The sequence below is a fragment of the Scyliorhinus torazame genome, chromosome 14 (genome assembly GCF_047496885.1).
Source record: "Scyliorhinus torazame isolate Kashiwa2021f chromosome 14, sScyTor2.1, whole genome shotgun sequence".
NCBI classification, from domain to species: domain Eukaryota; kingdom Metazoa; phylum Chordata; class Chondrichthyes; order Carcharhiniformes; family Scyliorhinidae; genus Scyliorhinus; species Scyliorhinus torazame.
Window position 1 is genome coordinate 168134547 of NC_092720.1, and position 14804 is coordinate 168149350.

Here is a 14804-nt window from a genome sequence, read left to right on the forward strand (position 1 = left end):
TGGAGTCAGTGATATCACAGCTAGCAGTCTAAGGTTAGTCAGATAGGAGTTGAAGGATTCGTCTTTACCTTGCATCCTCTGCTTGAAGATGTAGCGCTCGAAGATTTTGTTGGTGTCCACCTCGCAGTGGCTGTCGAATTTGTCCAGGATGGTTTGGTACTTCGTTTTGTCCTGCCCTTGGAAAAGTGAAAGGAGTTGAAGATCTCTATTGCATGGTCACCCGCAGTGGTGAGTAGAATAGCTATCTTCCGCGCATCAGTCACGCCATTGAGGTCGGATGCTTCCACGTATAATTGAAAGAACAAATAAAAATTACAGCACAGGAACAGGCCCTTCGGCCCTCCAAGCCTGCGCCGATCCAGATCCTCTATCTAAAACTGTCGCCTATTTTCTAAGGATCTGTATACCTCAGCTCCCTGCCCATTCATGTATCTGTAAATTTCTGCTTGAATGATCGCCAGTTGGCACTGAGATTGCCGGTGGTCCTGAGCTGATGAGGAGCCTGAATCTTGTCCATTGTGCCTGTATTCAGTTGCTGGTTGTCACGGATCTTGCTGAGTTAAACTAAATAGATTGAACAGTAACTCCTGGTATCATGTTGTGTTTTGCTGCTTTGGATAACACAGGCTGCTACTTGATGCAGTCTTAACTAAAGGATGCTCCAGACTCTGAAATGAGTTCAACATGTTTATTGAACTATTAACGCAGTTCTCAAATGAGTTCGACTCTCTGCTAATCTAACTGTAGTAACTCAGTCTAACTGTACCAGCTTGCTCTAAACCACGTGCTGGGGTGTGATGCTGCTGATCAACCCTGTCTAACTCTCTAGATGTCTGTCTGTGGAAAGAGGCAGGGTGTGAGTGCCTCATCCCTTTTATCATGTTTATGTCATGCCCCCTTGTGGTGATGCCACCTATGAGTGTCCTGACTGCCCATTGGTTGTGTCCTATTCTGAGTGTTCATTGCTTGCATGTTTGCATATCATGACAGGCAGGACTTTGACAATGCCACAGGTATGGCAGGAAAATATTTAGGTCTACAAGCAAATCTGAATAATTCAAGTTCCTGTGCATTGCTCATCCCATGTTCCAGTCACCCCCTGAATCATGTGAGGCAGCTGTACATTTTTTTGATTTTGCTCAAAACCTGTCTGCCTTCATTTTGGTTTCCACGCATTGGTGGAATATGCTGCAATCATGCTTGGAGCAGGCACATGGAAAACATTTGGTGGACAAAAGAATGTGTGACACCAGGTGGTCCGCTCGTGCAGATGCTGTTCAGGCTTTGAGACTGAACTTTGTTGATATAAAAGAATGCTTATCAGACACATCAAATTCAGAGAAATTACATGTGAAAGTTGAAGCAAAATCCTTAACAGAGAAATTTGAAAAGTATGAAATTACAGCTTTTACTGTTTTGTAAAACCATTTACTGCAGAGAAACAATGCTGTCAGAAAACTGCTGCAAAATGTTGAGACAATTTTACTGAATGCTTCACAATTGCTAGCCTCAGTTAGAAGTTTTGTCATGGAAGGTCAAAATGACAATACCTCAGTGGAAGCAGAGGAACTGACATTAACAAAGAAGACAGGTCCCTCTGATAATGAGAAGCATACAAGACACAGGAAGTTATTTTTTTGATGAACCGAGGAATAATGAGATAACTATAAAATGAAAAGAGATCATTGTTGAGAATGTTAATATTATTTATGACACAATAACGGTGCAATTGCAGAGTAGAAGTGAATCTCTGAAGAAGACCTTTGAATTATTTGCGTGCTTTTCGGAAGACTATTGGATGAGAATACTAAAAAATGAAATGGAAATCGCTTATTGTCGCAAGTAGGCTTCAAATGAAGTTACTGTGAAAAGCCCCTAGTCGCCACAGTCCGGCGCCTGTTCGGGGAGGCTGATACGGGAATTGAACCGTGCTGCTGGCCTGTCTTGGTCTGCTTTCAAAGCCAGCGATTTAGCCCTGTGCTAAACAGCCCCATTAGCTGCTGCAATATTGAATTCTACCGGGAGGGCAAAGACACAAATCTTTTTGAAGATGAAGGGAAACAATTCATTCATTGAATCAACAATGATGAGCTCAGAGCTTTGAAATCACCAGCTGATTTGTCCAAATTTGTAATTGATAGTTTTCAGGCAACCTTTCCAAATCTGGAAACCATTCTGAAGATCTTTTTAACAATACCTGTCACAAATGCTTCTGGTGAATGTTCTTTGGCGATTGAACTGAGTGAAAAATTATCTGCAAAGCATGATGATCTCGAAAATTTGACAAGTTTAGCAATACTGACAATTGAAGATGCATCTTTACAAGATTTTACCTATGATGATGTGATTGATGATTTCATGTAGAAAAAGTGCTAAAGAAAAGCTAAGTTGCCATGGATTGCAAACAACTGATGAAGTAAAAAAATCAAAATAATCTGTCTCTCTACCATGTTCTCCAGTCTAAATTCTGTTCTTTAAGAGAGAACATATGCTGGTCTGATATAATGGCTGATGGTCACATGCAGACAGTTATAACTGCCATCCCCTATCGCTCTCAATACTGGCCTCCAGAAAGCCTCTTCTACTCTGCACAAAAACAGAATCCTGCTGACATCTGCCAGCAAAGCCACTGATATTGGACTTGGACTGGACACTCCACTTCACTGGAGTATTTGCTCCTGCACTGGTCATTTTCTGGATCATTCTGTCCTGAACTGGCCTGTGCTGCAGTCATATCATTGGTTAATTTCTCCATCCTATTACTCATCAGCCAGTTCATGTTTGCTCGCCCCAAGACACACAGGTTGCAAATATTGACCATCTCTACCAGGTAGGCTTGGATTTCAGTTTATCAATTGCAGTGCAGGTTTGTTATTGTCATAAGTTAAAGAGCACTACAGCAGTCAAGCAGTGATTTTGTGTTTCTGTGTCTTGCATTGTGTGAGCTGAGGGTGGGTGGGGTCAGAAGGGCATCAATGAAATTGGGGGTGGAGCTTGATATCAATGGGGGCAGAGCTTGATGTCATTGGGCAGGGCTCGATGGCATTAGGGGTGGGGTTGATGTCATTGGGAGCGGGCCACCACATCACCAGGGAGTGGGGTATGGTGTAAGGACCCCAGGCTCTCCCTCTTTGCAAGGGCCCCGGCCTCATGACCTTCCCCCTGGTGTTACTGTACCATAGATACAGTTCACTTCTACAGATGAATTCTCATTGGTTGCACACTTTTTATGGCTCCTTGTTTTGATGAGCTGTGGAGTTTTAGAAGACTAAAACTTCTGATGAGTTTTAGTCGCCACCTGAAAACTGGATTCCTGCACCAGGAAAAGGCAGCGTGCTCAGTCCAGGACTCCCTCCATGTACGTTGTGCAAGATTGTAGGCACATTGGTGGCATCCTTTCAAAGTGACTGAACACATCAATCACGCGTGTTTCTTGTAGGGCATAAGGATGTTTCCCATTATCGGTATTCATTTCAGCCATTGTCCAAGTGTGCTTGCTACACTTTCTGAGCTGCGGCTGCCCCATACCCATTTACCTCAGCTGCCGGTGACATTGTACTTCAAGGGTAGAGGTCACCAATGATGACTTCAGAACAGGAGAGGTGAAACATTCCCAGTTGTGATGCCATGACATGATGCAAGTCATTGAGAGTAAACAAGTTGCCATCAGCCAGGCAGGATTCAGACATTCCATTCACAGGAGCTCTTTAAGCATCTACGCACTTTCCCCACTGCAAGTCACCATCATCTTCCTGAAATGTGGGCACTATGGGCAACTACCTTTCCCATGACCCACCCTTATCACAGAGGCTGTGCGTTGCCTTCAGTCAGATAAGAGATTAATGCTCACAGAAGAATTATGAAGACAATGGGATGTCTTCACTGGATCTTTTCAACACTCCCCATGAATCTGGTGACATGAGCATGTTGTGAGCTTGTCTGCCTCACCTGACCATCGCTATTGCCTCATGACTGACATCCTCTCCCTTGAAGATCTTGTCATCCTTGTCCCCTTCGCCGTCCTCCTCATTGAGGAAATGTGTCACTCCTCCATCTCATCCTCAGGCAGTTCCTCTCCCCATTGCAGCACCAAGTTGTGAAGGCCACAGCAGGCAACCCTCTGCTGATTGTACTGCAGGGCCTCACCAGAGCAGTCCAGGCACTGGACCTCGCCTGGTCAATGGCTGGCCTGCCCATAAGCGAGTTGCAGTGTGAACCTTTGAACCTTGTCTCAGCTGCAAACTGTGGCCTTGGTGTGGTTGCAGACCAGCTCAACTTTGAGCAAATGGAAGCCCTTCCAATGCCCTGAGGATGTCAGTGCCACGTGAGTGCAGTCGATGGCATCCTGCACTAGAGATTTGTATAAAGCACATTGCACTTGCATCTGAACTTACCTAATCCTGGTCGAATTGGAGGAAGATGTGTGAACTCTTGAAGATTGTATCCGTCACCTCCGAGGTGCAAGTGTGTGTGGAGGTGTGTGAAATCCCACAGAGGTAACCTGTGGATCCCTGGAATGAGCTATTGGCATTAATATTGAGCGCTGCTGTGACTTTCAGTGACACTGGCAGTGGATACCCTGCAAGTCCCTATGGTGCTAAGTCCTGCAGAAGGTGGCAGATATGACCATCCAGTTCCCTTGACATGTGACATTCTGCAGGAATGTCAGGTCCTGTCTAAACACCCTGGGGTTAGCAAGATGCCTCAGAGTGATGGTTCTCTGGGGCTCCCCCTCATGGTTTTATTCCTGCCTTTGGCAAGCCAGGCACCTCCATTGGGGTCTTCTTCTCTCCCCTCTATGAGCGAGAAGAATGTCCAGCAGGCTCCATGTTTTGTTTGCTCTTTTCATTGAAGTGTCAAGGAGAGAGACTTGACAGTTCGCATTTGTCTCTGAATGTCCACTGTCAGCCCATTTGTTGTCAGAAGCTGCCTCTCAAAGACCAGTGACCATGTCCTGGTCACCACACTGATGTCCAGTCCTTCAGTCACTTGTTGAATGGGCAACACCACACACCACCCATGCCCACATCATGTGACCAAGTGGCCACAGCTTTGTTCACTCTACTACATCTTGAGTTTTTATCTCAGGTGCAGGCATTGTTCAAAGCTTGACGCCAAGGCCTTGCACACAAGCTGGTCTCCAGGGGTGGAGGTGCATCAAAACGTATCTCAGTGCTTAGCCAAGGATTCAGAGTGCCCTACCTGGCCAATTTGCCTTTGCCAATTGTCTAAGGGAATGTATTTCCTTGTGCAGTTGGCCAATGGTACAGGAAAACCATGACTGTCAGCAATTTTGTAAGTCGGCGAGTCAAGGATTAACTACAATCAGTGGCACTCATGCATAAGTGGGGCTTGAGTGGGCATAATTGTGTGAGTAGTTAGATTTCAGGCATGCCAACTGAGTTACATCTGAACGATCTCAGCTGCAGTGACGTGATGTTCCTTGACATGTCTTTCCAGTAGCCTCTCCCTTGTTCATATTCTGCCTCCAGAGGCCGTCCACCCCTAACAACTGAAATCTTCCCCCCCAACCTTTGAACCTTCCCCCAGGTACCCTGGAGCCTTCCAGGTATCCTCGAACATTCTCCCAGGCATCCTGGAACCTTCCCCCAGGTATCCTGTGACTTTCCCTGGTATCCTGGAGCTAATCCCCCAGATATCCTGGAGCCTTCCCCTCCGGCAGCATGGTAGCATTGTGGATAGCACAATTGCTTCACAGCTCCAGGGTCCCAGGTTCGATTCCGGCTTGGGTCTCTGTCTGTGCGGAGTCTGCACATCCTCCCCGTGTGTGCGTGGGTTTCCTCCGGGTGCCCCGGTTTCCTCCCACAGTCCAAAGATGTGCAGGTTAGGTAGATTGGCCATGATAAATTGTCCTTAGTGTCCAAAATTGCCCTTAGTGTTGGGTGGGGTTACTGGGTTATGGGGATAGGATGGAGGTGTTGACCTTGGGTAGGGTGCTCTTTCCAAGAGCCGGTGCAGACTCGATGGGCCGAATGGCCTCCTTCTGCACTGTAAATTCTATGATATTCTATGAATATCTGGAGCTATACCCCAGGTATCCTGGAGCCTTCCCCAGATATCTGGAGCTATACCCCAGGTATCCTGGAGCCTTCCCCAGATATTTGGAGCCTTCCTCAGTTATCCTGGAACCTTTCCCCAGGTATCCTGAGGCTTCCTGGTATCCTGGAGCCACCCGCCAGGTAGTGTGGAACCTTCACCATGGAGCCTTTGAAGGAAGTTGACTATTTCTGATCGGTAAAAAGGTTAATTAGTGTTCCTTTGATTATAGATTTAAGAAACTCAGTTTAAAAGTCATTTTAAAATGGATTCCATCATGACACTGCAAAACTGTACAATTTTAACATCAGTTTACAAAGTACAAAGTTTGCAAACGAGCTAAACAAAGGCAACATTTCTACTGATATTAGAGTTAATTTGAGCTTTCCATTGTCTGAAAGAAGGAATTATAGGATAAAGCGGATACCAGTGCAATGATAAGAACAGATTTTGCATTCCAACACACACTAAAAAATTTGAAGATGCAACATGGCTGATAATTCCAAGTTATTGTTGCATATTGAAGATGGACAACCCAATCATCGAATCAAATGTAAGGAAGATTCATCCAAACCAATCAGCATGTTACAGGGGCAGGAATAGATTGACTTAGACTGATAACAAATTCCTTAAAGGTAATAGTTTTAGGCTATGATTCCATTCTAGAATCACCCTATACTTTTTGCCGAAGAAGCTATCTACTATCTTTGTTTCATATTTTCCATTTCAACTTCCAACCTGCGCTACTGCTTGCTTTGAGCAAAGAAACCATTACTGCATTTTGGATTCCAAGTCGTTTGTAAATTACTAACTATAATCATCTCAAGTAAATTCTTCTGCAGGGGCCTGTATTGAGAACATTTGATTTTGTAACCACAAGAAGATTACTTTCTTCATAATCAATAGATACTAATAAAATTTAATTTCGCATCAGAGAAGTCTCGTGCAAATTTCTGCCTCGTTAATTGTATAGGAGAATATATTAACACATGGGCAGTCTTCATCACCCTTCTCCTTCTCCCAGGAACATTGGAACCTTCCCCCTGGGTATCCAGGAGCCTTCCTCAATGTACCTAGGAGCCTTCACCCTGGAGCCTTGGCTGCAGGCACTTTGGAACCTTTTCCCTGGGGCCATCCCCAAGGTACTCTGGAGCCTTCCCCAAGTCAAAGCTAGTCACCCCCAAGTCAAACCTCAGTACCCCCGGGCAAAACTCCAGTATCCCCGAGTGAAGGATAAGTCATCCGTGGGCCAAACCCCAGTACCCCCGGGCCAAATGCAGATACTCCTGAGTCAAGGATAGTCACCCCCAAGTCAAACCACGTACCCCCGGGCAAAACTCCAGTACCCACGGTCAAGAATAAGTCACCCCTGAGTCAAACCCCAGTACGCCCGGGCAAAACTCCAGTACACCCGACTCATGGCTAATCACCCCTGAGTCAAACCCCTGTATCCCTGAGTCACGGCTAGTCACCCCGAGTCAAAGGGACAGATTCTCTCTTTGTGCTGACTCCGTTTAGCTTGCTGAACTTACCTTGGAGTTCCTGTGTTGATCATTCCTACTTCAGCCAGGAACGGGAATTCCCAAAAGAAATGGACACTGTTGGCAGATTGGAAGAAAACTGCAGGTAGCGTAAATGTGCCCAGCATTGCCACAGAGTGGAAGATTTAAGCCTTTGTATCTCTGGGATTGGTGGGGAGCATCGTGTGGGAGGGGGCGAGGGGGGGGGGGGGGCATAGCAGGGGGAGGGACTTCCAGCATTTCTTGCAGGATACTTTAGAAGAATCTCAGAGGTGACTAAGGTGGTGCATGGAGCTGAAACACTGGTTGACCACATTATTAATCCAAATGGCAGCCACGTTAAGGACTTAGAATGTCCACTAGGAACGGACCCATGGAATTCATTAATACTCTGGTTGGCTGCTAACACTCATGAAAAGCTGCACACAATTTGCTGGAAAGTGTTTAGATTAACATCATCTACTAACATAACTTGTCACCAGAGTCCCAGAGGGCCATAGGCTGCTCTCCCTTTTGAGAGCTGACTGGTGGTGATTTAACCTGTTGAACTTCAGGCAAAGGACCATCATGAATAATCTCAGCTAGTACGGGAATTGGCGTCGTCCGCATCACAAATCGACCGTCCAATCAACGGAGCTAACCAACCCCCTCATCTACGAACACCAAGCAGCAGAATCAAAAAGGGAGTGTAGTGCCTTTCATGACCAGCAGATGTCTCAAAACTGCTCTCCAGCCAATGACTTTTTAAAATCGCCTGTGCAATCATTGTGAATGTAGGAAATGTGGCATAGCAAACTCTTACAAACTGTAGTGTGATCATAGAATCCCGACAGTGCAGAAGGAGACCATTTGGCCCATCGAGTCTGAACCAACCATCTGAAAGAGCACCCACTCCCCACCTTGGCCCACTCCCCACCCTATCAACATAACCCTGTAACCCCACCCAACCTACATATCTTTGGACACTAAGGCACAATTTGGCACGGCTAATCCATCCAACCTGCACAGCTTTTGACTGTGGAAGGAAACAAGCACCCGGAGGAAAACTATGCAGACAGGGGAGAGCATACAAACTCCACACAGTCGCCCAAGGTCTGAACCAAACACGGGTCCCTGGAGCTGTGAGGCAGCAGTGCAAACCACTATGCCACTGAGATAATGGCCAGAATTCTCCGGCCGTTGGGATTTTCCAACAAGTGGGGGGAAGAGAGAATCCCACCACCAGCGAGTAACATGTGGCTGAGGGACCGGAGAATCCAGCCCAATGTGTTCTGTGATGTTGATTAAGGGACAAACAAACCAAGACGCCAGGAATGACTTCCCTTGCTCTAGCCGCTGGGCGGCATAGTAGCACAGTGGTTTGCACTGTTGCTTCACAGCGCCAGGGTCGCAGGTTCGATTCCCGGCTTGGGTCACTGTCTGTGTGGAGTCTGCACGTTCCCCCCATGTCTGCGTGGGTTTCCTCCGGGTACTCCGGTTTCCAACCACAGTCCAAGATGTGCAGGTTAGGTGGATTGACCATGCTAAATTGCCCCTTAGTGTCCAAAAGAGGTTGGGTGGAGTTACTGTGTTCCGGTGATAGGGTGGAGGTGTCGGCTTAAGTAGGGTGGCCTTTCCAAGGACCGGTGCAGACTCAATGGGCCAAATAGCCTCCTTCTGCACTGTAAATTCTATACTTCTATGATTCTGTGTTTCTTGAAATAGTGGGATCTTTCGTGTTTATCTGGGAGTTCAGATGGATCTCGGTTTAATGTCTCATCCTGAAGGTGGACCTCACACCACACTGGAGTGTCAGCCTTGATTTTTGTGCTCAAATCTTGGAGTGGGTCTTGGACCCACAACCTTCAAACTAGGAGGAGAGATTACCTCCAAACCAGTTAGTTATAGCTGACACCTAAGAGAAAAGGAGTGGTTGCTGAAAATTTCAAGGACTACTTAAAGACATGGCAACTTTTCATTTGTTGCTGGAAATCAACAGAGTCCACAGTGTTTGAAGTTAGATAGTTGCTCATCGTTGATAAACACATTCTGTTGAACTACCCAAGACTATGAATACCTTAACGAGACACACTGAGACCGACACACAAGGTTCTGCACAGTCGCCTACCTTTTGGAGACATTGCAGTCACCAGCTTTAAGGGGGTCCTTGTTTATGGTGATCTTGATAGGCCTTCCATTTGGTTTGAAGGTAAAGGGGAGGCAGAAATGTGGACGTGCAGATCAGAACCAATGACTCCGCTTATTTGCAATGAAAACCTTCTGCTGCTCTTAACCGATTACTGAACTTCAGTTTGGAAAAATCCATTTTGGCCTTTGCCACACATGCCTGCCAGATTAGGTCCATTTTCTGTGCACCTTTATACAGTAGAGCTTCCTGTAAGTTATTTAAATTACTGCTGCGCCTGTCCAGAATGGCATAGTCTCAACCACAACATTTTGATTAAAGTGACATTACAATCACCCATGGTCAGGCCTGAATCACAAAGGGGTTATTGATGAAGAACTAAGCACCCTTTGTTGTGACAGGAACCACAGATGTAAATCCACGAGCAACATTATATTAATATATTCATAGGATATGGACAGCACTGGCTGGGTCAGCATTTATTGTCCATCATTAATTGCCATTAAACGATCAGAGGAAATTTTCAGAGTCAAGCACGTTGCTGTGGGTCTGGAGTCACATATAGGCCAGATTAGGGCGACAGATTTCCTTTCCTGATGACTATCAGGGAACCAGGTGGATTTTTACTACAACCGGCAATGGCTTCATGGCCATCAGATTTTCATTGAATTCAAATTTCACCATCTGCCGTGGTGGGATTGGAACCTGGGTCTCTGGATTACTAGCCCAGTGACAATATCACTACACACTGCCTCACTTCATTATTTGATAGTTCTCCCTCAGTATAAGATGGTCGGTGTTGTAATGTTCAATTATTCCCTCAGTATAAGATAATGACGCAACACAGCTCCTGGGCAGTGTATCTCCAGGGATCTTCCTCACGTGCACATTTATCTGCTGCCGCCTGTTGCTCTCCCTTCTCCTGAAATCCTCTCTTCTCCTGTTTACTTTTCCCCAATTCTAATCCCGAGTCCACTTTAGTGCAAACTTCAACTTAACCGTCAGTTCATACGTCCTCTGTTGTTTGGTTCGAACCCCGTTTTCTGACTTTACGTTGTCAGTTCTGCTGAAGATCTGGGATAGACCTGAACGTGGACTTTCTCTCACATTTGGCTCCAGATACCTGCTCCTCTCTGGACATCGAGACCTCAATGCTGTGCTGGAGTAAATCGTAAGGATCTTCTTCAGAGGTGCCCAGGAATTGGTTTTCGAATGCTCCTGTGAAGCACTTTGGGACATTTTATGATGTTAAATATGCCACACAAATACAAGCTCTTGCTGCTGCGGTCTGGGATGGGCAGCATCCAAACGCTCGGTTCTTCACTGTTAGTTTAGTGTAATTCCTGGTCATTGCTCCTTTCCCGTTGATAATATTGGGAATGAGGAGAAGAATTTCCTGTGACTTTTGCCACTGGCACAGCTCCACAGAATTAGCTCCAGCGCTTTGGAAAGTTTTCCATCCAGATACGGATGGAGGGATAATTGTGAGTATCCGCCTATGTGTCGGGTCCCAGTCAACACTTCTGGAAGATTCCGGGAAATCTTTCAAATTTCCAGCTCCTGTGATTCCAAATGGTGCTGTTCAAATTCCAGAACATTCCGTGACTGTTGGAGCCACAGCAGGTAACGGAATCTCCAGATCCTGAGGATTCCAGAACCCTGAGGTGGGGGGCATTGTGATGCACACCGTCCAGTGAACCAATCAGGGTACAGGATAGCCGGGTCCCTGGCACTGTGAGGAAGCAGTGCTGACCACGGTGGCACTGTGCCGCCCTTTAACAACCCAGGCAACATATTCATCTGAATATGTGCTACTACCTCGCCACAAGATGATAGAGTCCCTACAGTGCAGTGAAGAAGGTCCTGTGTCGTTTGGCAAATCAAAGAGTTGAAATAATGAAGGTGAAATGATAAATTTAGAAAAAGAGGCAGGAAAAATGGTCGAGAAGGCGAATGGAATGGAAATGGCAGTGAATAGACTGTGAAAGGAACTGAAGAGGAATGTGAAAGTCTAAAAGGTGATAGAGAAGAGTTAGAAAAAGGCAAGATGCGCACTTTAGAACAATATTCAGAGAGTCAGTGTGCAGATAAATGGAAGGAAAATAAAAGTTGGAGAGATGAGGTGTATTTAGAAAAATAAACTGTAGATTAGCTGAAGGGGAACAGCTGTGATTTGAAATTGGCAATAAGGGCGACTCTTGTGTAATTTTTTTGTATTTTTCTATTTTTGTTATGGTTCGGTTTAAGAAACTGTGATTGACTCCTGCAGGGATACAGATAAACCTGACATTCAGGGGGGAGAGGATTACAGTATACCATTGGTGCCTCTGATGTTGCTGGGGTTGAGGAAGTTATGTTCTGGTGCACACCCCAACATGGCACAAAAAAGCTATCCTGAACTCTCGGGCAATCATCACTGGGAAGGTGTGCACCATTTAACCATGTTTTCATGGCCATATCCTTTGACCTCCAATGGTGCGTATAGGGCCACCAAGTTGAGTCTAATGATTGTGTTGTCATTTATGTTGCTGCTCTCCTGTTCCCCCCTGTATCCATATATGTTGAGACTTTTCTTAGCTGTACCATTCCTGCAGGTTTGTTGCATTATTTGTTAAAATGAAAAGTTTCAATAAAAATACTTTTTTTTAAAACCTGTTATGCCAAACAATAAGTTAATGGCTGATCTGATTGTGGCATTAACTCTCCTCGCTGGCCTGACATGACATCAGCAGGTTTTTTAAAATGGGAACCAGGTGAAGGGAATCTGCTGGGGGAGCCAATGTATGTCCAGCCATGGGCGGGGGTGATGTTCCTGGGCAAAACCCTTCCATTGCACACAGGCAGGGGAAGTGCCAGAGGGCAGTGCCAAGGGGAGGCCCCGCTGGGAAGCTCCAACCATGGAGATTTCCCCTTGTCCATGCTGGGTTCCCTGTGTTCTTGAGGGGAGGGTTCCCTGCCCATGGAGGGAGAGTGTGTGGGTGGGTGTTTGTCCTCTGTGTGGGGTGGGTCTCTGTGTATGTGATGGGGGCGGGGATAGTCCTTTATTTTTATCAGGGGCCATTTAATAAAGTTGCTCCTAACCCTAGATTACCAGCATTGCTGTTTATTTCTAGCCCCACCCCACCAGCGTGAACCACACCTGCAGATTATTTTTGCACAGAGTGCTGCAATACCTGCTGAGAAAAGGACTTGTTCAAAGTCTGTCGTGATTGTCCCTTTAAGGGCAACACAGCAGAGTAAGGGTCAGCTGGCCTGGGTGACAAATCGGAATTCAGAATGAGAACAAACAAAGAACAAAGAACAAAGAAATGTACAGCACAGGAACAGGCCCTTCGGCCCTCCAAGCCCGTGCCAACCATGCTGCCCGACTAAACTACAATCTTCTACACTTCCTGGGTCCGTATCCCTCTATTCCCATCCTATTCATGTATTTGTCAAGATGCCCGTTAAATGTCACTATCGTCCCTGCTTCCACCACCTCCTCCGGTAGTGAGTTCCAGGCACCCACTACCCTCTGCGTAAAAAACTTGCCTCGTACATCTACTCTAAACCTTGTCCCTCTCACCTTAAACCTATGCCCCCTAGTAATTGACCCCTCTACCCTGGGGAAAAGCCTCTGACTATCCACTCTGTCTATGCCCCTCATAATTTTGTAGACCTCTATCAGGTCTCCCCTCAACCTCCTTCGTTCCAGTGAGAACAAACCGAGTTTATTCAACCGCTCCTCATAGCTAATGCCCTCCATACCAGGCAACATTCTGGTAAATCTCTTCTGCACCCTCTCTAAAGCCTCCACATCCTTCTGGTAGTGTGGCGACCAGAATTGTAAATGATCATCTTTTAATTCCAGATTTTTATTAAGTTCAAGTTTCGAACCCATTCCCCCAGAACACTACCCTGGGTCACTGGATTACTGCACACTAAAGAAGTCTGTAAAGGTGCATCATTACAAAGGGCGGGACTCTCCGGTCCGGCAGCTGCGTGTTTCTCAGCCGTGTGCCATTCACTGGCGGTGGGATTCTATCTTCCCACTGATTGTCAATGGGATTTCCCATTGTAACCACCCCACGCCACCACAAAACCCGTTGGTGGGTCTGCACTGCTGACAGGAAAATTGAATCGCAATTTCAATCCACAATGCTACCGTGCTGCCCTTCAAGCAAGGGCAGCATGGTAGCATTGTGGTTAGCACAATTGCTTCACAGCTCCAGGGTCCCAGGTTCGATTCCGGCATGGGTCACTGTCTGTGCGGAGTCTGCACATCCTCCCCGTGTGTGCGTAGGTTTTCTCCGGGTGCTCCCTGTATTGCAAGGTTTGCGGTAGTGTACCCCCGGATCTGCACTGAGTGCGATCCAGAAGCGAGGGAGATTATTTGAAGTGCAGGGAAGATTTGGAGCGAGCAGCGCCTTACCGTGTCTGGGTGAATGAAGCTCTCCGTGCTCCCGGAGTCGAACAGGCAAGGCGTTTCGTGTCCATTGACCCGGACGGTCATCATGGAGCTCCGGTGGTGTTTTGGTCGTGACTGGTCGAAGGTGACCGCGCCGAGTTGCGGGTAGCCGGTGTGGTCGGAGGTGATGGGGTGGTCCCAAGATGGCTGCCCACGTCGGTCGCACGTGTCGGGCGGCGTTGCAGATGGCAGCCAAGATGGCGGCCCCCATGAGTCGCACATGGCGGGCCGTGTTGGAGACGGTTGCCAAGATGGCGGCTCCAGTGAGTCACACATGTTGTGCGGGCTTGAAGATGGCTGCCCCCACGGACAACACGACGCGGATGACGCGTCCGGAGGGGGCGGAGCTGGGAGACACGCAGCCACACTGCGGGGTCTGCAGGCCTGTGAGTCTGAGAGTCAGGCCTGCAACTTGAAGGATTAGGACCTGGCAGGCAAACTTTAGCGAAGTGTCCCTTTTTGCCGCAGTCGCTGCAGTTCGCGTTCTGAGCCGGACAGCGCTGCCTGGGGTGCTGATGCTGGCCGCAGAAATAACGGGGTAGCCCCCTGGATTGGGCGGGCAGCCGCGCGGCACAGGCCTGGGGTACTCTCTGGTCGGGGGTCCACGAGGGGGTCGTGTGATCAGACAGGAACGCGTTGAGGCTTTGGAACGCTA